We start from the raw sequence: 27,200 nt of genomic DNA, 5'->3' as shown, positions 1-27,200 counted from the left end.
TTTAAAATGAAGAATAGCTAAAATTATATATTCAGAAACATCATTAAAGCATCTTCAATTTTATTAAAAAGCTGCAGGCACCTTTCTGAACCTGCATTGAAATATGCGCAGTTAGGCCACAGTTGAATACAGGCTGTAATGGGTGAATGGCATATTCCTAGTCTTGTGATATAGGTTCCAACTGTGTAGAACAAGAGTCACAGAGTCAGCAAAGGACTGCTTATGCTCTTCGGTGTCAGCAAAAATCTGCGCATTCTCCTAGATTTCCGCACAAACGGTTTGCGACCTTCTTTTGATGGTCCAATAGAGAGCCCTGGAGAATCGGAAAGAGACTGGACCTCCTGCCATTCAGAGCTCCCCATTCTCTGAATGCGGAAGTTGGACAATGAGCTTTGGAAGCTGCTAATCTCTCCCTGAATGATGGTTGAGCTTCACCCCAGACTGCAACTTCATTCCTCTGTCAACATCTGTGAGGTACAGCACTCTTTTTTCCGTTTCTGGTTTTGCATTCTGGGCTTCAATTGTTGACTTACAGCAAGTGAAAGGAAAGGGAGTGAATCCAGGGAGGGGACGGACTACGGAAACGTTGGTCCAGATCTGTTCTCAGTTGGCAAACACATGGCAATTGCATTACCACAATGTGGTAATATAGCCTTTACTGTGGAATAAAAAGCAGAAAGGAGTTGCATTGTTAAAAGTGACACATTGGGATGCAGATGCTCGAGGTTAAGAGTCAAAGTGTGGCGTTGGAAAAGCACAGCAGGTCAGACAGTATCCGAGGAACAGGAGAGTCAACATTTCCAGCATGAGCCCTTCATCAGGAATGATGTGTGGATGTACAAAGGGCCTTCTACAGGCCGCCAACTTACGGAACGTTTCAGAGAACACCTCTGGGACACCCGGACCAACCAACCCAACCACCCTGTGACTCAACACTTCAACTCCCCCTCCCACTCCACCAAGGACATGCAGGTCCTTGGACTCCTCCATCGCCAAACCATTGCAACACGACAGCTGGAGGAAGAGCGCCTCATCTTCCACCTAGGAACGCTCCAACCACAATGGATGAATTCAGATTTCTCCAGTTTCCTCATTTCCCCTCCCTCCACCTTGTCTCAGTCCCAACCCTCGAACTCCGCACCACCTTCCTAACCTGCAATCTTCTTCCTGACCTCTCCACCCCCACCCTCACTCCGGCCTATCACCCTCACCTTAACCTCCTTCCACCTATCGCATTTCCAATGCCCCTCCTCCAAGTCCCTCCTCCCTACCTTTTATCTTAGCCTGCTTGGCACACTCTCCTCATTCCTGAAGAAGGGCTCATGCCCGAAACAGCGATCCTCCTGTTCCTAGGATGCTACCTGACCTGCTGCGCTTTTCCAGCAACACATTTTCAGCTCAGCGTCCTTCTACACTAGTCAATGCCAATTGTCAGACAGGTGAAACAAGCAATCAGCAAGGCAAGTGATATATTAGCAAGAGGAATTGAGTTCAGAAGTGAGGATGTCTTCCTGCAGTTGTGAAGGGTCATTGAATATATTCAAGGCTGAATTCATCTGATTTTTGAACAAAGTGGATGGTGATGGGGAAATTAAAAAAAATGTTTTTAAGACCAGTACAGAATAGTTACAAAGTAATACAGCACAGAAACAGACCCTTCAGTCCAACTAGTCCATGCTGACTATATTCACATACTAAACTAGTCCCATCTAGTCTTAAATGTCTTAAATGTTGACAGTTCCTGCATCCACCATTTCCTCAGGACATTGAAAGTGATTCCACACTTAAACCAAAAGAAAAAGGTGCTCTTCATGTCTTTTTTTTTAATCTTTCTCCTCTCACCTTAAAAATGTACTCCCTAATCTTGAAACCCCCACCCGAAGGAAACAGCATCTGCCATGCACATCAATATCCCTTCTTGACTTTATAAACTAAGGTCACCTCTCAACCTCTTGTGCTGCAGTGAAAAGTGTCCCAGCATATCCACCTCGATGTAGGTATATTCATATCCAGTTTTGATCTGTTCAATGCTGGTGCAGGCCCGAAAGACCAAATGGCCTACTCCTGCTCCCAATTCTCACCCTCATGAGTCTAAGGACAGCAAGAGACCATAAAACATTGGAGCACAAAATTAGGCTATTCAGCCCATCAGGTATCTTCATACCATTCAATCGTGGCGGATAAGTTTCTCAATCCCATTCTCCCGCATTCTCCCCGTAACTCTCGATCCCCTTGATACTCAAGAGCCTATCTATCTCAGTCTTAAATATCCTCAGCGACCTGGCCTGCACAGCCTTCTGTGGCAATGAATTCAATAGATTCGCCACTCTCTGGTTGAAAGGTTCCTCCTTATCTCGGTTCTAAAAGGTCTTCCCTTTACTCAAAGGCTGTGGCCTCGGTTTCTAGTCTCTTCTGTCAGTGGAAACATCTTCCCAACATCCACTCTGCCCAGGCCGTTCAGTGTTCGGTATGTTTCAATTAGATCTCCCCTGTGTGGGGGCCTGTGTTATGGACTAAACCAGACCATGCAAAACATTCTTAAGCAGGCAGCCCCACACTATAACTTTGCAATTTGTTTCAGTAAGTGTACAGTAAAAATTACCTGGAGTAAGTTAGCTTGGTTGATTACTAGATTTTAAAACAGACAACAATTATTCACAAAATTACACAATTAAAACACAAAGATCAGAATAAAGAACCCCTACAGAACTCAGCCTATCCAACTAGACTTAATTATGCTGTTCGAATATATACAACAGTCCCAATAAGCAAACTCAATTTGAAAACCAGTATAAATAGAACACATACTTACAGATTGAAGTTGAGAGGCAGAAAAGAGAGACAGAGTTTCCACACAGCTCCCTGAACTTCCAACCAGTTCGAGAGCTGACTACGTCCCTTTTTTTATACAGGTCACTTCTAAAATATGACCACGTTGGCCTGAAATCTCATCAGTTTACATATAAACAAAAGACCTCTTAAAATCCTTTTCATCTCTGTACCAAACCAGACTGCTCGGAGATTGACCCAGTTTATTACCCCTCTGGGAAAAAAAGTCAAAGACACAGTCTCCTTGAGCCAAGGAACATCTTCTAGGAAAAAAAGGTACTAGCTTTGTGACACCTGTTAATCAGCAAGAACCAGACACTTCAGGATGAGGTACAGCAGGGATTAGGTTCAACAAAGTGAGAATGGAGGGAGTGAGAGAGGATATGGGGCCTCTGGAAGGTAGGATAAAATGGCTGAAGGAGCTGCACAAGATGGCTTCTGCATTGCTACGTGATGAGCTGCTGCTTGTGTCTATAGCTGTATAAACAACTAACTACTAAAACCACTAGAATGCAGAAGTAGACCAATGAGAAAGTACTAACCACACTCTGCAAGCTGCAAGTCCTTTGTATCTCAAGATAAAGATGACCTAACCTTTATGACTTAACTCGTTTACCAATTATCTTAAGAGTCATAGAGATGTACAGCATGGAAACAGACCCTTCAGTCCAACCCGTCCAGATATCTCAACACAATAGAGTCCCACCTACCAACACCCAGCCCATATCCATCCAAACCCTTCCTATTCATCCAAATGCCTTTTAAATGTTACAATTATATCAGCCTCCACTGCATTCTCTGGCAGTTCATTTCATACACGTACCACCCTCTGTGTGAAAAAGTTGCCCCTTAGGTCTCTTTTATATCTTTCCCCGCTCACCCTAAACATATGCCCTCTAGTTCTGGACTCCCCGACCCCAGGGAAAAGACTTAGTCTATTTACCCTATCCATGCCCTTCATAATTTTGTAAACCTCTATAAGGTCACCCCTCAATCTCTGACGCTGCAGGGAAAACAGCCCCAACCTGTTCAGCCTCTCCCATAGCTCAAATCCTCCAACTTTGGCAACATGCTTGTAAATCTTTTCTGAACCCTTTCAAGTTTCACAACATCTTCCCGATAGGAAGGAGACCAGAATTGCACGCAATATACCAACAATGGCCTAACCAATGTCCTATACAGCCGCAACATGACCTTGGAGTTTGGAACCTGAAACAGCCTGGAAAGAGGAATTCACGGCATGAAGTTGCTATACAGTCACTCACTTGTAGCTGAAGCTTTGGCCATGGAGAAACCTGAGGAATCCTGCCCCATGAAGAAACCATGAAGTGTGGCAACTGCGGGAAAGGCTGTTCCTCTGCACAGAGTGCAGGAAGGCCTTCAGCAAGTTATTCATTCTGCTGAGGCACCAGTGGGTCCATGCCAGGGAGAGGCCTTCAGCTGCCCAGAGTGCAGTAAGAGCTTTACCCATGCCTGTGCCCTGCCGACCCACAGCAATATGGTTGACTCAACACTGCCCCAGCCGGGCAAATGTGTGGGGAGAAACTGACTTGGATGCAGTGTATGGGATGAAATTGCTGGGTGAGGCAATACCTCCTCCGGGTTACGGCTGTACCAAGGATGCAATTACAAATGGACAACTCGGTGGTGACCAATAGTAAAGAAAGTGGAGTGGGGAGTGTGTGAGCTTTGACCTTGAGCTATCTTTTATGTGTCTTTTTGTTGAGGAGATCTGAAGCTGTAACAAAGTTGGGTCGCATTGAAGGTGACCTGAACTTATCGCCGGGCTCAGACTCTCATTGAAAGCTTTGAACTCCAAGAGGTTTTGTTTTAAAGCTGATCCTTTCTTTCAGCCTCCTGCACTGAATTTCCAATGTCATGTATCAGCAGGAGCAGTGAATGAGTATCTAGTTTTGTTTGAAATTGTAAGTTTTTCAGGAGTGCAGAGTGCTTCGCTTCATCAGCATTGTAATGTTTCCTGGCAGCACCAGGAGGTGTGGGCTGTGTTCACTAGAATTGTGGTGGAGGTGCCGGTATTGGACTGCGGTGGGTAAAGTTAAAAATCACACAACACCAGGTTACAGTCCAACAGGTTTATTTGGAAGCACTAGCTTTTGGAGCGCTGCTCCTTCATCGGGGAGTTGTGGTGCATGATCATAAGACTGAGATTTTATAGAAAAAGATCAGTGTCATGCAACTGATAGGATATATTGAACAACCCTAGGTTGCTATTCAGTCTTTCCTCTTTTAGAACGGGTTGCAGGTTTCAGTTCATTAATGTGTAAATCCCAGAACACAGAGTCACAGAGATGTACAGCATGAAAACAGACCCTTCGGTCCAACTTGTCCATGCCAACCAGATATCCTAACCCAATCTAGTCCCACTTGCCAGCACCTGGCCCATATCCCACCAAACCCTTCCTATTCATATACCCATCCAAATGCCTCTTAAATGCCCTACCAATGTCCTGTACAGCCACATCATGACCCCCCAACTCCTGTACTGAATACTCTGACCAATAAAAGAAAGCATACCAAACACCCTCTTCACTATCCAGCTACCTGCAACTCCACTTTCAAGGAGCTATGAACCTGCACTCCGAGGTCTCTTTGTTTAACAACACTCCCTAGGACCTTACCATTAAGTGTTTAAATCAGAGTGGCACTGGAAAAGCACAGCAGGTCAGGTAGCATCCGAGGAACAGGTAAATCAACATTTCGGGCAAAATCCCTTCATCAGGAATAGAGCTTTATTCCTGACGAAGGGCTTTTGTCTGAAACATCAATTTTCCTGCACCTCGGATGCAGCCTGACTTGCTGTGCTTTTCCAGCACCACTCTGATCGAAACTCTGGTTTCCAGCATCTGCAGTCCTCATTTTGCCTCGTTGATCCTTACCATGAAGTGAAAAAATCCTGCTAAGATTTGCTTTCCCAAAATGCAGCACCTCACTTTTATCTGAATTAAACTACATCTGCCACTTCTCAGCCCATTGGCCCATGTGGTCAAGATCCTGTTGTAATCTGAGGTAACTCTCTTCGCTGTTCACTACCCCTCCAACTTTGGTGTCATCTGCAAACTTACTAACTGTTCCTCTTATGCTTACATCCAAAATCATTTAGGTAAATGACAAAAAGTAGAGGACCCAGCACTGATCCTTGTGACACTCCACTGGTCACAGGCCTCCAGCCTGAAAAACAATCCTCCACCACCACCCTCCGTCTTCTACCTTTGGAGCCAGTTCTGTATCCAAATGGCTAGTTCTACCTGTATTCCGTGAGATCTAACCTTGCTAATCAGTCTCCCATGGGCAACCTTGTCGAACGCCTTACTGAAGTCCATATACATCACATCTACCACTCTTCCCTCATCAATCCTCTTTGTTACTTCCTCAAAAAACTCAATCTGACTATCCCTAATCAGTCGTTGCCTTTCCAAATACATGTACATACTGTCCCTCAGGATTCCCTCCAACAACTTCGGCTCACTGGTCTCTAGTTTGCTGGCTTGTCCTTACCACCCTTCTTAAACAGTGGCAACACGTTACCCAACCTCCAGTCTTCCGGCACCTCACCTGTTGACGATCAATGATACAAATATCTCAGCAAGAGGCCCAACAATCACTTCTCTAGCTTCTCACAGAGTTCTAGGGTACACCTGATCAGGTCCTGGGAATTTATCCACTTTTAGGTGGTTTCAAGACATGCAGCATTTCCTCCTCTGTAATATGGACATTTTGCAAGATGTCACCATCTATTTCCCTACAATCTATATCTTCCATATCCTTTTCCACAGTAAATACTGATGCAAAATACTATTTTAGTATCTCCCCCATTTTCTGCGGCTCCACACAAAGACCGCCATGCTGATCTTTGAGGGGCCCTATTCTCTCCCTAGTTACCCTTTTGTCCTTAATATATATATGTAAAAACTCTTTGGATTCTCCTTAATTTTACTTGCCAAAGCTATCTCATGTCCACTTTTTGCCCTCCTGATTTCCCTCTTAAGTATACTTCTACTTCTTTTATACTCTAACGATTCACTATACATAACATATGCTTCCTTTTTCTTAACCAAACCCTCAATTTCTTTTGTCATCCAGCATTCCTTATACCTACCAGCCTTTCCTTTTACCCTAACAGGAATATACTCTCTCTGGATTCTCATTATCTCATTTCTGAAGGCTTCCCATTTTCCAGCCGTCCCTTTACCTGCGAACATCTGTCCCCAATCAGCTTTCAAAAGTTCTTGCCGAATTGGCCTTTCTCCAATTTACAATCTGGTCAATCCTTTTCAATCATTATTTTAAATCTAATAGAATTATGGTCGCTGGCTCCAAAGTGCTCCCCCACTGACACCCCAGTCACCTGCCCTGCCTTATTTCCCAAGAGTAAGTTAAGGTTTGCACCTTCTCTAGTTGGTACATCCGCATACCGAATCAGAAAATTGTCTTGTACACACTTGACAAATTCCTCTCCATCTAAACATTTAACACTATGGCAGTCCCAGTCTATGTTTGGAAAGTTAAAATCCCCTATCATTACCACCCTATTTTTCTTCCAGATAGCAGAAATCTCCTTACAAGTTTGTTTCTCAATTTCCCTCTGACTATTAGGGGGTCTATGACACAATCCCAATAAGGTTATCATCCCTTTCTTATTTCTCAGTTCCACCCAAATAACTTCCCTAGATGTATTTCCGGTAATATCCTCCCTCAGCACAGCTGTAATGCTATCCCTTATCAAAAATGCCACCCCACCCCCTCCTCTCTTGCCTCCCTTTCTATTCTTCCTGTAGCACTTGTACCCTGGAACATGAAGCTGCTGGTCCTGCCCATCCCTGAGCCACGTTTCTGTAATTGCTATGATATTCCAGTCCCATGTTCCTAACCATGCCCTGAGTTCATCTGCATTCCCTGTTAGGCCCCTTGAATTGAAATAAATGCAGTTTAACTTATTAGTCCTACCTTGTCCCTGCCTGCCCTGACTGTTTGACTCGCTTCTCTTTTAAGTCACGTTCTCGAGATGACTTAAGGTTTTATTTTAAAAAAAAGGGTGGCATCTCAGCTCAAACAATGCATGAAAAGTGTGATGTTCGAGTCTGTCAGTATCCCAATCTTGAATCAGACTGGTTCTTTTTCCAAAATAGGAATTTATAAAATGTTACATGGATTGACTGCCTGCAAATTGTGTGCTGTTTGAGCCAAATTGAATGAATCTGCAAATATAACTCTGCCAATACAAAGTAATCTCATAGAGTTAAGTGTGTGTGTCCATGCATGCATGAGAGAGTCTGATTGTGTGCATGTGGGTTTGTGTGGAGAGTGCATGTAAGCATGTGCGCATGCTTGGTAAAGTGTGTGTGGTAGAGTGTTGGGGTGTGTGTGTGTGTGTGTGTGCTATGAATAAAAGCGAGGGATTGTGTTTTGCTAAAACAAGGGCAGGCAGGACTTGTACAGTTAATGGTAGGGTTTTGGGTCATGTTGTAAAACAGAGAGACATGGGGGAGTAGGAGTTCAGGTACACAGTTCTTTGAAAGTTGCATCACTGGTAGGTAGGGTGGTTAAGAAGGCATTTAGCACAAATGCCTTCATTGTTCATGCTGTTGAGTTTCTGAGTTGAGACATCATGTTGAGGTTATACAGAATGTTGATGAGGCCATTTTAGAGTACTGAGTACAGTTCTGGTGACCCTGCAATAGGAAGAACTCTATTAGAGGGGGTTTGGTAAAGATTTACCAGAACGTCACCAGGACTGGAGGGTTTGAGTTATAAGGAGAGGGTGGAGCACAGGAGGTTGAGGGGTGACCTCATTGAGATTTATAAAATCTGAGGAGTGGAGGTAAGGATTATAGCAAAGGGCTGTTCCTTAGCATCGGGGTGCTCAAAACGGTGGGGTGGGGGCGCATATTGTTCTAATGAGAGAGGGAGAGAGATTTAAAAGGAACCTGAAGGGCAACGTTTTGACTGAGTGTTGTTTGCATGTGGAATGAACTTGCTGAGGATGTGGTAGATGCAGGTACAGCTACAACATTTAAACGACATTTAGATGGGTACATGAAGAGAAAGGTTGAGAGGGATATGGGCAAATGCAGGCAAATGGGACTAGTTTAATTTGGGAATCCTGCCAAATGGTCGGTATGAAGGGGTTGGACCGTGCTATATACCTCTATGAACCAGAAGTGATCTTATTCAAACCAGTAGAATTCTGAAAGGGGCTTGACAGGACAGATGCAGATAAAATTCTCCTTTGTTGGGGGCGTCATAGAATCCTGACAACGTGGAAGCAGGTCATTCGGCCCATCTATTCCATTCTGGCCCTCTATATTGCATCCCACCCATACCTACCCCCTTACTCCGTATTTCCCATGGCTAATCCATCCTAACTTGCACATCCCTGGCAATAGGACTCAGCTGGAGAGGTTCTCACACAATGTCGAAGGCATTGAAACCCATCATTCAGGGAACCCCTAGCTTTTGTCACGACACTACAGATTTCTTACAGAAACTCAGCACCCATGGACCAGTACTCTCATAATGTCGGCATCACGGCAACAGCCTCATTACTCAATGCCAATCTCTGACCACCGTCCTACAACTCATCCACTTTATCCTCGATCACAACATCTTCACCTTTGACAACCAGTTCTTCAGACACATGGAACAGCCATGGGACCAAATTTGCACCCCAATATGCCAACATTTTTACGCACAGGTTCGAACAAGACGACTTCTCTACGCAGGACCTCCAACCAACACTATACACCAGGTACATTGACGACACTTTCTTCTTCTGGACGCATGGAGAGGAGTCACGGAAAAAGCTATACAGTGATATCAACATGTTCCATCCCACCATCAAACTCATTTTGGACTATTCTCTACTATCTGTCTCATTCTTGGACACCTGCATCTCCATCAAGGATGGGCAGCAACTCAGCACCACACACACCTCAAACCCACACATAACCTCACGATGCTACACTTCTCCAGCTTCCACCCAAAACAGCCATCCACTTATGGACAAGCCCTACGCATACACAGGATCTGTTCAGATGAGGAGGAACGTGACGGGCACTTAGAAGTATTCAGGGATGCTCAACTCATTGACCGCCGGTTCCAACATGCCATGGTGAACCATGGGAAATGCAGGGTTATAGTTTCATAGTAATAGAAGCAAGAGTAGGCCATTTGGCTCGCCCAGTCCGCTCCGCCATTTATTAAGATCATGGCTGATTTATCCATCGTCTCAGCTCCTCCTCCCTGCATTGTACCAACTACCCTTAAGTCCCTGACCATGCAAAACCCATCCAACCGTGTCTTCAATATACTTAATGAAGCTGCCTCTACTGCTTCCACAGGCAAAGAATTCCATAGATTCATGACTCTCTGGGAATAGTGGTTCCTCCTAATGTCTGTCCTAAATCTACTCCCCCTAATCTTGAGACCTGGTCTCATCCACCAGCAGAAATGTGTGGATAGGGTAGGGCTGCATTCCACAGTGCAATGAATTCCCATCTCCCACCAAAATCCCGGATGTACTCAGTTGCAGTCTCACAATTGAAAGATTTTACTGTAACTTCTTCTGCTCCCACTAAGGGCAAAAAAGTCCATTCTTCATAACCACATTTCTGCTTTCACCGAAGACGATTAGAATCATATAGCATGGAATCAGACCCTTCCGTCCAACCCGTCCGTACCGACCAGATATCCTAATTAATCTCGTCTCATTTGCTAGCATTTAGGCCACATCCCTCTAAACCCTTCCTATTCATGTACTCAGCCAGATGCCTTTTAAAATGTTGTAATTGTACCAGCCTCCTCCACTTCCTCTGTTAGTTTGTTCCATACATACTACATGAAAAAAATGCCTCTCAGGTCCCTTTCCTCACCCACCTTAAACCTATGCCACTCTTGTTCTGGACTCCCCTACCCTGGGAACAAACCCTATTCACCCTATCCATGCCCCTTAGAAACTTCTAAGGTCACCTCAGCCTTGAATACTCCAGGGAAAACATTGCTGGCCTACTCAGCCTCTCCCTGTAGCTCAAACTCACCAACTCTGGCAACAGCCTTGTAACTCTTTTCAAAACCCTTTCAAAGTTTCACAACATCTTTCCTATAGTAGAGAGACCAGAACTGTATACAGTATTCCAGATCTCCTGTACTGCCTCAACATAACCTCCCAACTCCTATACTCAATCCACTGACCAATAAAGGAAAGCATACCAAACACTTTCTTCACTACCATTTCTACTTGTGACTCCACTTTCAAGGAAAGGAACCTACACTCCCTGTCTCTTGGTTCAGGAACACTCCCCAGGACCTGACCATTTAGTGTATAAGTGTATAAGTCCTGTCCCAATTTGCCTTTCCAAAATGCAACACCTCACATTTCTCTAAATTAAACTCCATCTACCATTCTTCGGCCCATTGGCCTATCTGATAAATTATAATTCATAATGAACTCTCTTTCCTCTCTTATTCCTGAGAAGCTGAAAATCTCCATCCCACACACACTCCCTCCATTTTTACTTTGCTGAACCTCATCCTGAAGGGTCTGGATCATTCCGATGAACAGGTCCACACTCAGGGGGATCTAACTGAAACATACAGAATACTGAACAGCCTGGCCAAAGTGGACATTGGGAAGATGTTTCCCCTGGTAGGAGAGACTAGGACTCGATGGCACAGCCTTCGAGTAAAGGGAAAACCTTTCAGAATAGAGGCAAGGAGAAACTTCATCAGCCAGAGAGCAGTGAATCTATGGAATTCATTGCCACAGAAGGCTGTGGAGGACAAGTCACTGAGAAAATTTAAGACGGAGACAGATCGGTTCTTGAGTATCAAGGGGATTGAGCGTTACGGGGAGAAAGTGGAAGAATGGGTTTGACAAAACTCATCAGCCATGATAAAATGATGGAGCAGAGCTGATGGGCAGAATAGCATTATTTCTGCTCCTATGTCTTGTGGTCTGTTGATGTCCTGGACACAGTGTCAGAATTGGGAGCAGGAGTAGGCCATTTGGTCTTTCGAGCTTGGACCAGCATTGAACAGATCATAACTGGATATGAATCTACTTCCATTTCGGTGGATAGGCTGAGACGTTTTCACTGGAAGTAAGTGAGGGCTGCAGATGCTGGAGGTCAGAGTCCAGAGTGCGGTGCTAGAAAGTTACAGGTCAGGCAGCATCTGAAAAGTAGGAAAATCGATGGTTCAGGCATATGTCCTTCATCAGAGCTTATGCCCAAAACGTAGATTTTCCTGCTGCTCGGATGTTGCCTGACCAGCTGTATTTTTCCAGCACCACACTCGTTTTCACTGGACCACAGGAGATTGAGAAGTGACCTTATAGAGGTTTACAAAATCATGAAGGGGATAGATGAGATGAAAGGCAGGGGCCTTTCCCTGGGTGGGGGTTTCAAGATTAGAGAGCAATTTTGAAGGAGAGAGGACAAAGGTTTAAAAAGTCATGAGGGGCATGATTTTTTTTTTAAACAGAGTGGTTCGTGTGGAATGAATGTCCAGAGGAAGTGGTGGATGCAGGTACAGTTACAATGTTTAAAAGGCATTTGGATAAGTACATGAATAGGAAAGGTTCTGAGGGATATGGGCCAATCTAGGTGAGACTAGTTTAGTTTCAGTACATAGTCAGCATGGAGTAGTTGGACTGAAGGGTCTGTTTCTGTGTTGTATGACTAACTGTTCTGTACTGATCTTAAAACCATTTTCTGCTTTCCCCCCATAAACATCCACTTCTTTGTTGTTCAAAGATCAAGTGAACCTAGCCTTGAATATATTCAATGAGCCACTAACTGCAGGAAGACATCCCCAATTCTGAACTCAGTTCCTCTTGCTAATATACCACTTGCTTTGCTCATTGATTGCTGCACCTGTCTGACAACTGGCGTTCGCTTGACACTGAACCCCCTTTGTACATCCATACATCATTCCTGATGAAGGGCTCATGCCCAAAACGTGGATTGTCCTACTCCTCGGATTCTGCCGAACCTGCTGTGCTTTTCCAGCACCACACTTTTCAACTCTGATCTCCAGTATCTGCAGACCTCACCTTCTCCACATCCCAATATATCACCATTTAAACAATGCACCTCCTTTCTGTTTTTTTTCTCACAGCAAAGGCAATAACTTCAAATTGCGGTACTGTATTTGCCATGTGTTTGCCAAATGTGGTCTTCTCGACATCGGGGAGACCAAACGTAAACTTGGGGAATGGTCCACAGCTGAAGCCGCAGAGTCCGAATGGACCTCCCAGTCACCACCCATTTTAATTCCCCTTCCCGACATAATCACTTTCGGCCTCCTGCATTTCCACAACGAACCAAACTGTAAATTAAAGGAACACCTCATCTTCCGCCTGGGCAGCCAACAGCCCGGAGGCCTCAACACCGCGTTTTCCAATTTCAAATAACCTCCCTTTCCATCACCGACTCCCTTCCCAGTCCTTCCCATTCCACTCTTCCTTACCACCAACCAGATTCCTTCCACCCACTTATCAACCAGGTTGTACCCTCTACCTCTCTCCAGCTATCTCCACTTCACCATCCTGTCCCCAGCACACCCTTGTTCTGCATCCTCCCCTACACCCATCCCCAGTCTGGAACAAGGGTTACACCCGAAACGTCAACTTCTCCACCTCCTGATGCTACCTGGCTTGCTGCATTCTTCCAGCCTCCTGCCGGTCTATTTTGCCAATTGAGACACAGACCTGGACCAACATTTCCCGAGTCTGCCCCCTCCCTGGATTTGTTCCCTCTTCTTTCAGTTGCTGCATCTCAACAATTAAACCCCAGAATGAAAAATAAATAGAAAAAGGGGTGAGACAAGAGTGTTGTACTCACAGAGGAAGGAAGGTGCAGTCTGGGCTGAAGCTCAATCTTCATTCTGAGAGAGTGGAGCAGCAGCAGCTTCAGAAGGTCATGGTCCAGCTTCTGCTTTCAGACAGTAGGGGAGCTCTGATTGGCAAGAGGACAAGTCACCTTCAGGTTCTCCAGTGTTCCTTATCGGTCCATCAAAAGAAGATCTTGCGCCTTTTCTGCCGACAGCAAGGAACATGCCAAATATTTTGGTGACACCACTGAACACGCGCCCTGCAATATGCTCTGTGGCGATACTAGTGTTACTGACAGATATTAAGTGTCCAAATACCAAGAGGAGAAAAAAGGGTAGAGCCACAATTTTTCTTTCCCACATGGCTTGACATTTTATTGTTTTGGCATTTTGTCTGGCTGCTCAATCTCTTTGTGTTTTCCCCAGTGTAGCGGTAAAGTTCAGAACTAGAGGGCATAGGTTTAGGTTGAGAGCGGAAAGATATAAAAGGTATCTAAGGGGCAACGTTTCCATGCAGAGTGTGGTGCGTGTATGGAAGGAGCTGCCGGAGGAAGTTGTGGAGGCTGGTTCAATTACAACATTTAAAAAGGTATCTGGATGGGTATATGAATAGGAAGAGTTTAGAGGGATATGAGCCAAGTGCTGGCAAATGGGACTAGATTAATTGAGGATATCTCGGAGAAAGTGAGGACTGCAGATGCTGGATATCAGAGTTGAGAGTGTTGGAAAAGCACAGCAGGTCAGGCAGCATCAGAGGAGCAGGAGAATTGACATTTTGGGCATAAGCCCTTCAACAGGAATCTTTTCTGAAGATGTAGAATCTGGGTTGCAGTTCTGAGAAAAGTGAGGCTCTGAGCTTGGGCAGGACTGACTGCAGGTAAAGTAGATGGCTGATAGTGTGCAGTGGAGGATCCAAAAAGAGAATCGTTGGTGAAGGTTTTGGATTTGTAGTGTGTACTGGGGTATCCTGTTCAGGTCCAAATTGGGTTGGTCTGAATGTGGTCTGGAGTCCATGTGGGATCAGATGGTTCCATAGCTAAGCAATGAGAAAGGAGATATGGCTGTGGTAGTCAAATTGTTTGAGGACATGGCTGAAGAAATTCTGGGCAGAGGAGAGGACTGGGGGGGGGGGGGGGGTTACAGTGAGAGAGGGACTCTCAGATCTTTATAGACAGAGGAGTAGAACCTCTTCCAGGGAGGCATCCATGGAAGAGACTTCGCAGTAATGTTGAAATCAACGAGGAGAAAGTGAGGACTGCAGATGCTGGAGATCAGAGGAGAGAGAGTGTAGTGCTGTAAAAGCACAGCAGGTCAGGCAGCACCTGAGGAGCAGGAGAATTGACGTTTCCGGCATAAGCACTTCATTATGATGAAGGGCTTATGCCCGAAACATCGATTCTCCTGCTCCTTGGATGCTGCCTGAGCTGCTGTGTTTATCCAGCACTATACTGTCAACACTAATTTTGGATATCTGGTCAGCATGGACAGGTTGGACCAAAGGGTCTGTACAACTCTGAGAAGCATACCTTGACAAATTACAAACTAGTGTATGTCCTTGTTAACAAGGCTTAGTACACCACATGCTTTACTAACCATTCTCAACAGGATCCTACCCCTTCAATGACTGAGGAACATATACATGCTGGGGAATTGCCCAGGTAATAGCAAGGAGTAAACAGCGCAGGGATTTTGAAAAAGAGAGGATAAACAGCACAAGGATTAAAAGAGTGAGGGTAAAAATCACAAGCCCCAGTAAAAGCAGATGGAACGAGAGTGTAGGGACGGGACGGGACGGGACGGGACGCACATTCCTTCCCCCCCACAACCTACCTCACCTTTCACCTCCCGGGCCCAGTACCTTCCAGGTGGCCCCATAGTTGACACAGGGGCCGCCCCACGACCAGTAGAACTCCACCACCCAGGCGGCCGACGAGTTCCCAAGCAGGCCCTTAACCCCATCCGCCTCCAGAATGCTCACCGGCTCCTGCCTGCTGTACAGCCGGCCGGTGTGGCCGTGACACAGCAGCTGCGCCATGAAGGCGGCGGTGCCCAGTGACGGGTGTCTGCCCCGGGCCGCACGGCGCCATTTTCCTAACGGCCGCCCTCCCGCCGCTTCCCCGCTCGAGCGACTTCTCCTCCCAACCGCCTTCGCCCCCGCGCGACGTCTGCACGGGGGGGATGGGCGGGGCCGGGGGAGCCTCACCGTCACCAAGCAACAGCCACCTCGCGCTGCAACTGCTCATTCACAAAAACAAACTCTCCTGTCTCGCTCTGCAGCTGCAGGGGGGACACTGCCACGTTTCCAGGAGCCCTGTCTACATTGGGAAAGCTCACGGCTCAATTTAAACAGAGATTCCGACATCTAACGGAACGGCGTCATATCTAAAGGGGGCAATCTGCATTTTAAAGGGACGTGAACATTTTCAAGGGCTATTTCTGCAAATAAAGAGATTTAATGGACAAGAGCTCGTGGGTCCACAGTTAAAATGCTTTAAACAACCGTTTTTTAATTTCACTGCCTTCCCAGGATACAGAATTGCTCTCATCTGAAATTGTTTGCCCAGAAAATCCAGCAGGAATATGATTATGGAGCTATCACTAAAAATGTCTAATTTGGGTCACCCAACGTTATTAATGGAAGAACATTATCTCTTCAAGGTTCGATTTGCCCATCAAAATTCCTTGAATTTCAGGTGTTCCATTGTTGTTTCAATTATGATCCATTAAAAAGCAATATCCAGTCTCATCTGAGTGCAGAACCAACTCAACTGACTGAACAACCGAAACAACTATTCTGTATGAACTTTAGATGTGACATCCTCTCCCTCTCTCTCTGTTGACCCAATGGTATTAACCAGGGCTGGAAGTACCACTCTCAGAATACGATTGTTGATCTACAGTTTGCTTCTGCTGCTGAACATAAGGATTTAAAAGCTGCTTGCCTGATCCCGCACAATGCACAAAAACAGACTGTTCACCCATGTCTGCGCAGAGGATAATTTTCACTTGGAATAGATCACAAAATAACAACTGTTACCAGTCCCACAACTCATGAGTTTCCTATGGACAAAGTTAAAAATCACACAACATCAGATTGGAATCCAACAGGTTTATTTGGAAGCACTAGCTTTCGGAGCGCTGATCCTTCATCAGGTGGTTGTGGAGAATTAGATCGTGATCCCGGAATTTGTAGCAAAAGAGTCCAGTGTCATGAAAATGTGATACATTAAACAATTTTAGATTAAATCTTCCATCTTTTAGAATGGGTTTCTGTTCTTAATCCCTGAATTTATTTTTAATTACCTTCTCAAGAATGTTATTTAAATGCAGAGTTTTTCTAATAACAGGTGTGAATTCTGTCTGGGTCCCAATGTTGAGTCAGACTGACATTTTTCTTAGATAAGCTCTGCATTTAAATTACACTCTTGAGAAGGTAATTTATAGGTTAGGGTGCAAATTAGGGTGGATTGGCTGTGCTAAATTACCTATAGTACCCAGGGATGTGCAAATTAGGGTGGATGGTCCATGGGAAATATGGAGTAAGGGGGTGAATTTGTATTGGCAGGATTATTCTTGCAGATACATTCAATTTTGCTCAAAGAGCACGCAAACTGCAGGCAGTCAATCCATGTAATATTTTATAAATTCCTACTTTGGAAATAGGACCAGTCTGATTCAAGATTGGGATACTGATCGACTCGAACCTCACACCTTTAAAGCATTGTCTGAACTGAGATGTCACCTATTTTTTTATAAAACCTTAAGTCATCTCGAGAATGTGATTTAAAAGATTTATATTAATGAACCAAAACCTGCAACCCATTCTAAAAGATGAAAGAGGTAACAGCAATCTAGGCTTGTTCAATATATCCTATCAGTTGCATGACACTGTGATCTTTTGCTATAAAATCTCTGTCTTATTAACCTGCTCCACAGCTACCCAATGAAGGAGCAGCACTCCAAAGCGAGTGCTTCCAAATAAACCTGTTGGACTATAACCTGGTGCTGTGAGATATTTAACTCTATCCACCCCACTCCAATACCAGCCCCTCCATATCGTATCTCGTGAACACAGCCCACACCTCCCGGTGCTGCTATTATACTTTACAATGCCAATGAAATTACTTACTCTGCACGTCTGAAAAATTCCCAATTTCTCAAGATACTAGCTTCTCATTCACTGCTCCATTTGATATGCGACATTGGAAAAAATGAGCAGCTTTAAAAATTAAAACTCTTGGAGCTCAAAGCTTTCAATGAGAATCTGAGCCCGGCAGTAAGTTCGGGTAACCTTTATTGTGACCCAGCTTTGTTACAGCTTCAGAAGCCCCCCGGCAAAAAAGCGTAGAAAAATGAACTGCTTTTTAAACAGTTCAAAGCATACACTCTCCACCCATCCCACCTCACCTTCTTTACTGTTTGTCACCACCAAGCTGTTCCTTTGTAACTGGATCCTTGATACAGCGTAACTCGAAGGAAGTATTGCCTCACTCAGCAAAAAAAAAATTGTCAATTCAGGGTGCAATGCAGCTTCTTGATGAACAACCAGATACGAAATGGTTAACGTCCCCAGGAAGGTGGGAGCAAAATGGAACATCAAGACATTAATACCAACACATTTCAGTCAAACATCTCTGCTCCCAGTAAGGGCAAAACATCCTGAAACTCCAGTCTTCACCATCAGATTTCTGCTTTCACAGAAGACGATTAAAGTCATACAGCACGGAAACAGACCCTTCGGTCCAACTTGTCTGTGCCAAACAGGTATCCTAAATTAATCTAGTCCAATTTGCCTGCATGTGGTCCATATCCCTCTAAATCCTTTCTATTCATGTACCCAACCAGAAGAATTTTAAAATTCCCCTCTCACCTCAAACATATGTCCCTCTAGTTTTGGACTCCCCTACCCTGGGGTAAAGATCTTGGGTATTCACCCTAGCCATGCCGCGTATGAATGTCAACATGGTCACCCCTCAGCCTCCGATGCTCCAGAGAAAATATCCCCAGTGTATTCAGGCTCTCCCTGTAGTTTAAACCCTCCAACTCTGGCAACAGCCTTGTCAATATTTTCTGACCCCTTTCAAAGTTACACAATATCTTTCCAATAACAGGGAGACCAGAAACAAATGCAGTCTTCCAAACATGGCCTGTACAGCTGCAACGTGACCTCCTAACTCCTATACTCAATGCTCTGACCAATAAAGGAAAGCATACCAAATGCTTTCTTCACTATCCTGTCTACAGCGACTCCACCTTCAACGAACTATGAACCTGCACTCCAAGGTCTCTTTGTTCTACAACACCCCTCTGAAATGTGTCAGTCCTGCCTGCATTGCTTGACCAAAATGCAAACCACGCATTTTCATCTGCCACTCCTTGGCCCTTCAGCCCATCCAATCAATTCTAATTTATAGTGAACTCTTTTTTCCTCTCTCATTCCCTAGAATTTGAAAATCTCCATCCCTCCATTCTCAGTTTGCTCAACCTAATCCCTGCTGTACCACAACCTGCAGGGTCTGGTTCATGCTGGTTAACAGGCCCACACTTGGGGGGAGGGGGGTTCTAATTGAAACATAAACAATACTGAATCCTGAACGGCCTGAATAGAGTGGACATAGGGAAGATGTTTCCATTGGTTGGAGAGACTAGAACCAGTGGGCACAGCCTTAGAGTGGTATGGTGGTGAGTGGTGAATCTATGGAATTCACTACCACAGAAGGCTGTGGAGGCCTGTCATTGTGGATATTTAGGACTGAGATGGAGACTTTGAATATCCAGGGGATAGAGGGTTACGGGGACAAAGTGAGAGAATGGGGTTGAGAAACCCATCAGCCATTATTAAATGGCGTAGCAGACCCGATGGGCTGAATGGCCTAATTTCTGCTCCTATGTCCTATGGTCTCTTGCTGTCCTGGACACAGAGTGTGAGAACTGGAATCAGGAGTAAGCTATTTGGTCTTTCAAGCCTGCACCAGCATTCAACAGATCATAACTGGATATGAATCTGCCAACATCTACGTGGATAGGCTGGGACATTTTCACTGGAGCATAGGAGGGTAAGAGGTGACCTTACCGAAGTTTATAAAATCATGAGGGACATAGATGAGGTGACCGCCGTGTATCCTTTCCCTCGGGTGGGGGTTTCAAGATTAGGCAGCAAATTTGAAGGGGTGAGGAGAAAGACTTTAAAAAGGCATGAAGGGTAACTTTTTTTGGCATACAGTGGTTTGTGTGTGTAATGAATGTCCAGAAGAAGTGGTGGGTGCAGGTACAGTAACAACATTGAAAAGACATTTGAATAAATACATGAATAGGAAAGGTTGGGAGGGGCATGGGCCAAACGCAGGCAGGTGGGACTAGTTTCGTTTGTGAATATAGTCAGCACGGACTAGTTGGATGTATGACTCTAAATGTAACTCTGTAAAATCATTTTCTTGCGTTCACTTATTTGATGTTCAAAAATCAGATGAATGCAGCCTTGGATATATTCAACGACCACCTAACTGGAGGAAAGCATCTGCACTTTCCAACAGAATTCCTCTTGGCAAAATACCATTTGCCATGCTGATTGCTTGCTGCGCCTGTCTGACAACTGGCATTGACTGGTGTCGAAGGACGCTGAGGCCCCTTTGTACATCCATACAGCATTCACGATGAAGGGGTCGGGTCCGAAACATCGACTCCCCTGCTCCTTGGATGCTGCCTGACCTACTGTGTTTTCCCAGTGCCACATTTTGACTCGAATCTCCGGCATCTGCAGTTCTCCTTTTCTCCACAACCCAATACATTAATGTTTAAACAATACACCTCCTTTCTGCTTTTTTTCACAACAAAGGCTATAACTTCACATTACGGTATCCATTTGCAAATTGTGGTATTCTCTACATCGGGGAGACCGAGCGTAAACTTGGGAATGGTTCGCCGAGCATTGCAGCCGGGTCCGCAGAGGCTGACCAGACCTCCCCGTCACCACCCATTTTAATTCCCCTTCCCACTCCATTTCTGACATGAACATCTTTGGCCTCCTCCATTGCCGCAACAAACTAAACCACAACTTGGAGGAACAACACCCCATCTTCCACCTGGGCAGCCTACAGCCCAGAGGACTCAACACAGAGTTCCCCAATTTCAAATAACTTCACTTCCCATCCCGCGATTCCTTTCTCAGCCTCGACCCCTCCTTTGCACTCCTCTCTGCCACCAACCAGATTCCTTCCTCCCATTGACCAATCAGGTCGCACCCTCCACCTGTCTTCACCTATCCCCACTTCACCATCGTGTCCCAAGCACCCCTTTTCTCTGTATCACTCCCTGTACCCAATTCCAGTCCTGAACAAAGGTTACACCAAGATATCGACTCCTCCACCTCCTGATGTTGCCTGGCTTGCTGTGTTCTTGCAGCCTGCTGCCTGTCTATTTTGCCCATTACGACACAGACCTGGACCAACGTTTCCAGAGTCTGTCCCCTCCCGGATTCACTCCCTTTCCTTTCAGTTGTTGCAAATCAACAATTGAACCCCAGAACGAAAAAGAAATGGAAAAGCGGGTGCAAAAAGAGAGTACCGCATTCACAGATATTGGACAGAGGAAAGAATTTGCAGTCTGGTTAAAGCTCAATCTTCATGCAGAGAGAGAGAGGAAGAACAGCAGCTTCAGCACCTCATGGTCCAATTTCCGCATTCAGTCAATGGGATGGCTCTGATTGGCAGGAAGACCAGTCTCTTTCCGGTCCTCCTGGGCGTCCTATTGGTCCATCAAGAGAAGGTCGCGCGCTGTTTTTTCCAGACAGCGATGACAATGCCCAGTGTTTTGCTGACACCGGCAGGCATGCGTAATACGTTTTTTGGAGATGGTGTTATTAATACATTTAAATGTCCAAGTGCCAAAAGGGAAAAAAAGGGTACATCCACAATTGTTTTATTGCTTTTGCATTTTGTCTCGCTGCTCAACTTTTGTACATCTTTTCCCCTTGTTGAGAGAGAGAGAGAGAGAGAGAGAGAGACAGACAGACAGAGTGTCCCCCAGTGAGCTGACTGTGGGAAGGATCTTTAACCAGTTACACAGACTGAAGAACTATTACACTATTCGCAGGAGGGAGTGACTGTACACGTTTCCTGAGTGTGATCACAGTTTCACTTGTTCATCAGAAACAGAGAGCCAAAAGGACACCAGAACTGCGGAGAAGTCGTGGGAATGTGGGGACTGGGGGAAGGGATACCATTCCCTGTCAGCACTGGAGATTCATCAGCTCAGTCGCATTGGGAAGAGGCAGTTCTTCAAAACATTACTACAACATTATTTCCCATTGACAAAAATACATTCACGCTGCCTGATTACCTTGAACTTATACAAGTGCCTTGTCATAACATCTTTAATTATACCTTTCGACATTTTCCCTATGACATATGTTAAGGTAAATGGTCTGCAGTTTCCCATTCTCTGTCTCCCTCCTCGAAGAAAAAAAGAGTTTACCAATTTAAAGAAACCTTCCCTGAAACTAATGGCGTTTGGAAAATTAAAACCAATGTTTTAAACTATTTCACTGGTTAGTGTTTCTTTAAGAGTCTTGGATGAAATCCTTCAGGTACCCAGAACTTGTCAACTCATAGTTCCAACAGTTTAATCAGTTTCCCTGGTATTTGTAATTTTCTTCAGTTCCTCCCTTCTTTTCAATTCCTGATTTACAGCTAGTTCCAGGGTGTTACTTGTATCCTCTCGAGTGAAGACAGATTCAAGCTCTTTTCAATTCATCTACCATCTCTTTATACTCCGTTATTGAATCTCCAGACTCATTTTCTATAGAACCAACACTAATTTTGTTAACTTTTTTAAAGAAAGCTGAAGAAACTTTCCAACCTGTTTTCATATTTTTGGCTAACTTTCGAACCCTAATTGCTGTGCTACTCCTGCATTATTTCAGCTGTTTTGCCCGAGCTGTCAACTCGAGCATTAACCTGTCTGCTTCTTCTATTGAACTGACCTTGATTAAGTGTTGCAAAACACACAAGGACAAGTCTTTCCTCTCCAGAACGTCTTGGTACTTAACATGATAAAATTCACTTTGAAATATTGTTCATTCAAACTTTACCAAGCACATCCTACAGATTCAAAATTCAACAATGAGATGCAGTTTTGTTATAATCATTCAGTTTGAAGAGAAAAATTATTCATTTTGAAGAGAAGTTTGAAAACCCAGTCATTAACTGGAAGAACAACTTTTTTTTGTTTAAAAATGTGAAAACCTAATCAACAGGAGTAACTTTGCAGAATAGTATGTATGGCATTAAATTGTAAATCTAGTTTTCTTTCCTTCCCTGCCATAGTTCCCACAAATCTTTATATGAATCTTGATAGTTCATTCACTTACTGGGAATAGTCCAAGACATGAAATATCTTTCTAGGATTCACTTGAATTCTTCTCAGGATTCCAAGTATATCTGGTAATTTTATGAGGATGCCTCCATTAGCTTTTGGCGAAGTGAACTTCTAGATTTCGTTTGAGACTTCAAGGTTTAGATTGATCAGTTTGAATGTCGGTTCGAAATACCTCTGGTTCCTCATGGCTGTCCGTACTTTTAATCTCACAGCACTTAGTGCGTGAATGACTAAGCTGCTGCTGAACACAAACTGCTTTCTGTCAGCAATGCAAACTCCACGGTGGGTTGTTCTCACCATCTGGAAAAATGAAGGGGCAAACTCAGTCAGGATAGCACAACAACACTTCTTCCTCAGGAGGCTTATGAAATTCAGTACGTCAATAATGACCCTCACTAACTTTTACAGATGCACTATAGAAAGTGTTCTATCTGGATGTGTAACAACCTCGTCTAGCTACTGCTTTGTCCAGAATGATAAGATACCCAGAAGGTTTTATGCGCATCGCAGACCATCATGGAAGTCAACCTACCATCCATGGTCTCCACCTACACTTCTCTTTGCCGCAGAAATGCTGCCAACATCTCATCCAACCCCCTAATGCTCTCTCACAACTTCTTTAGTCAGGCAGAAGATACAGAATCTGGAAACACATGCACCAACAGATTCAGAAAGAGCTTCTTCCCTGCCATTGTTAGACTGATGAATGGACTCTCTTTGTACAAATGGAATGATCTGCAGAGAAAGTGGTGGAGGCTGGCACAATTACAATATTTAAAAGGCATCTGGATGGGTGAATGAATTAAGAAAGGTTCACAGGGATATGGGCCAAGTGTTGATAAATGGGACTAGATTTATCCAGATTAACTGGTCAGCATGAACGAGTTAGACTGAGGGGTCTGTTCCCACGCTGGACATCTCTATGACTCTGTCCAATGCTCACTTACCGTCCCCTTCAATAACAGCATAATTGGAAGTATATGACATAGCTACAACACATAATTACAACAATTAATTATAATCGAATGTGAGAAAACCACGAAGAGCACGTTGAATGTTTAACAACTCAATAACACTAGACAAATCTCTGACCCTTTTCACGTTCCAGTTCTGATAAATGCCATGAGGATCAGAAAGCCTTAAGAGAGAGCGAATCTGAAACCTCTTCGCTTGCATTCACACTCTCCGCCGCCAGTTGGTACAAGTGTACAGTGCCTTCCCTCTTCTCTCTCCCTCCCAGGATGAGGAATAGAAAGGGGGAGATATTGCTTTGCTCTCAGATATTGCCCAGAGTTGGGGAGGTCTCAGTCTGAAACTGATCGCACTACTTCCGCGTTGTGACGTCCTCATACGGGGCGGGGCGGGGCGGGACGTCCGGAGGGAGCCGGCCGATGACGATCCCGTGTTCCAAGATGGTTCTCTTCTATTGACCACGTGTTATGACATCACACAGGTAAACTGTGAGCCAATTGGAATCCCTGGATGACCGGAAGGAGACTGGTCCTCCGGCCAATCAGAACCGCCGTATTGACTGAATGCGGAAGTTTGACAGTGAGCTTCTGAAGCTGATGCTGCTCCTCTCTCCCTGAATGAAGATTGAGCTTCACCTCAGACTGCAACTTCCTTTCTCTGTTCACTATCTGTGAGTACGGCACTTTCTTTTCTCACCCACCTTTCTATTCTGGGGTTAAACTGCTCAGTTTCTGACTCTTTATTCCATCCAGTCCATGCTGAACATGATTCTAAACTAGCTAGTTTCCACCTGCCTGGAAGTGGTCTCCCATTTCAGGGAGAAATGAGGAATTTATTCTTTTCTTGTTAGTTTATGGAATGTTCCCCCACAGAGGGTAATGGAGACTGGCTGATGGAATGTATTCAAGGCTTAATTGAAGAGAATTTTAAATGACAGGGATATGAAAGGTTATAGAGAACAGCAGGAAATGGAGTGACGGCCAAAGCAGCACAGATATGATTTTATGGAACAGCAGAGCAAACCCCAGAAGCTGAATGGCTCACTCCTGGTTCAATCTGTGACAACCTGTGTCCAGGGCAGGAAGAGGTGAGCATAGATCCATCAGTCAACATTTTTCAGCATTTTTAGGAGAATGTGGAGCATGGGGCAATAATACCTAGTGAGAATGGAGGGACACTGTGGCATTGAGAAGAAAGAATGTTCCACAGGAACCAGAATTGTCTGTTTGGAATTTCTATCCTTTGTAGATAGTGATGTCTTCTGTATTCTCTATTTTACAGGATATGAGAATGGATGGAATTGCAGCCATAAATCTCAAAACAAGATCTGATCGAGACAATCGATTCACTGGCATAGGAATGTTATCAGTCTTTTGAATCTCACTGGAAATTTTATTTCTCTTCTGTCTTGTCTGCTTTGAAATGTTTCAAACTTCAGTGAGGCTGAAGTAACAGACCTCAGTGAGCGTGTACCAGTGAACTGACTGTGGGAAGAGCTTTAAGCGGGTACAAAGTCTGAAATAACAACAGCCCGTTCACAGCAGCAAGACATAGAACACCTTCCATTTGTGAATGGTCCTTCAACTAATTGTCAACACGAGAAGGCGGTGGGGATTCCCACGTGATGGAGAAACCGTGGAAATGTGGAGACTGCGGGAAGGAATTCAAATTCCCATGCTTGCTTGAAAGCCATCGCCGCCGTCATACTGGGGAGAGGCCGTTCACCTGCTCTGTGTGTGGGAACGGGTTTACCCATTCATCCGCCCTAGTGACCCACCAGCTGGTCCATACGGGGGAGAGGCCTTTCACATGCAATTTGTGTGGGAAGGCGTTCGTTCAGTTATCCACCCTGCATAGTCACCAGCGGGTCCACTCTAGGGAGAAGCCTGCTCTGTGTGTGGGAAGGCGTTCAACCAGTCTTCCAACCTCCAGAGTCACCAGCGGGTCCACACCGGGGAGAGGCCGTACACCTGCTCTGTCTGCGGGAAGGCGTTCGTTCAGTTATCCACCCTGGTGACCCACCGGCGGATTCACACTGGGGAGAGGCCGTTCACCTGCTCCATGTGCGGGAAGGCGTTCACCCAGTCTTCTGCCTTGCTGACCCACCAGCGAGTCCACACCGGGGAGAGGCCTTTCTCCTGCTCAGTGTGCGGGCAGGTATTCACACGGTCCTCTGCCTTGATGAACCACCAGCGGGTCCACACCAGGGAGAGACCATTCACCTGCTCCATATGCGGGGAGGGCTTCATTGATTCGTCTTCTCTGCGGAGACACCAGCGGGTCCACACCGGGGAGAGACCGTTCACGTGTTCCATCTGTGGGAAGGCATTCATTCAGTCCTCTAACCTGCAGAGTCACCAACGGGTCCACACCAGGGAGGGGCCGTTCACCTGCTCAGTGTGTGGGAAGGGGTTCATTGATTGGTCTTCCCTGCGGAGACACCAGCCTATCCACACTGGGGAGAGACCGTTCACCTGCCCCGAGTGCGGGAAGGGATTCAGTCAGTCATGCCATCTGCTCAGACACCAATCCAGTCACACTGAGTAGTGAACATTTGGATGCTTTGTGGGTGTTACTTGTCTTAATATTCAAGAGCTGAAAATGTGTTGCTGGAAAAGCGCAGCAGGTCAGGCAGCATCCAAGGAGCAGGAGAATCGACATTTCGGGCATGAGTCCTTCTTCAGCAATCCTGAAGGGCTCATGCCCGAAATGTCGATTCTCCTGCTCCTTGGATGCTGCTTGACCTGCTGTGCTTTTCCAGCAACACATTTTCAGCTCTGATCTCCAGCATCTGCAGTCCTCACTTTTTCCCTTAATATTCAAGAGGGCATTATATTCCCTGGTGAGTTGAGCACCTATTAAGACACACTTACTGATTTGGAGCATGTACTGAAGTCAGGAGGTGTGTATCTGTCATGTTTGACTCCGAAGAAATCTGGCTCCAGTTTCTCCAACCCCGCCAGGATGATAACATGGTGTGACATATTGTGTTGTAGGTCTCTTTACTAACCCACTCTCAAACGCTTTCTATTTAGTCATTCATAACTCTTTTCTAAGCTGCTCACAGGAGCCCTATATCTAATAATACTGCATTCCCATTTCATTCACTCATAACTCTTTCCTATAACATAGCTTTATTCGTTCATTCATAAAATTGCAGTTTTGTAGTATATTTT

The 27,200-nt window shown here is 45.1% G+C and overlaps 1 long non-coding RNA gene and 1 pseudogene across 5 annotated transcripts; one reads left to right on the top strand and one right to left on the bottom strand.

Annotated features, from left to right (window-relative positions):
• Positions 1-467: 467 nt before the first annotated feature.
• On the bottom strand, positions 468-21,403 carry LOC148143951 (uncharacterized). 5 transcript variants are annotated; one of them, XR_015751351.1, is made up of 3 exons: positions 21,250-21,403; positions 13,689-13,882; positions 468-658 (listed from the first exon to the last, which is right to left on the bottom strand). It is a non-coding gene; the product is annotated as an uncharacterized LOC148143951 (long non-coding RNA). The 5 variants fall into 5 exon arrangements; XR_015751352.1 differs by lacking the exon at positions 21,250-21,403 and adding an exon at positions 15,656-15,769; XR_015751353.1 differs by lacking the exon at positions 21,250-21,403 and adding an exon at positions 15,536-15,665.
• A 3,159-nt stretch (positions 21,404-24,562) lies between these two features.
• On the top strand, positions 24,563-26,685 carry LOC148143950 (uncharacterized; annotated as a pseudogene).
• The last annotated feature ends 515 nt before the right edge of the window (positions 26,686-27,200 follow it).

This window comes from Chiloscyllium plagiosum, unplaced genomic scaffold (genome assembly GCF_037043375.1).
Source record: "Chiloscyllium plagiosum isolate Xiang-an unplaced genomic scaffold, Cpla_swu_hap1 HiC_scaffold_27, whole genome shotgun sequence".
In the NCBI taxonomy this organism is placed as follows: domain Eukaryota; kingdom Metazoa; phylum Chordata; class Chondrichthyes; order Orectolobiformes; family Hemiscylliidae; genus Chiloscyllium; species Chiloscyllium plagiosum.
Note: the sequence above shows the minus strand (reverse complement) of the source record. Positions and strands in the feature narration are given on the sequence as shown.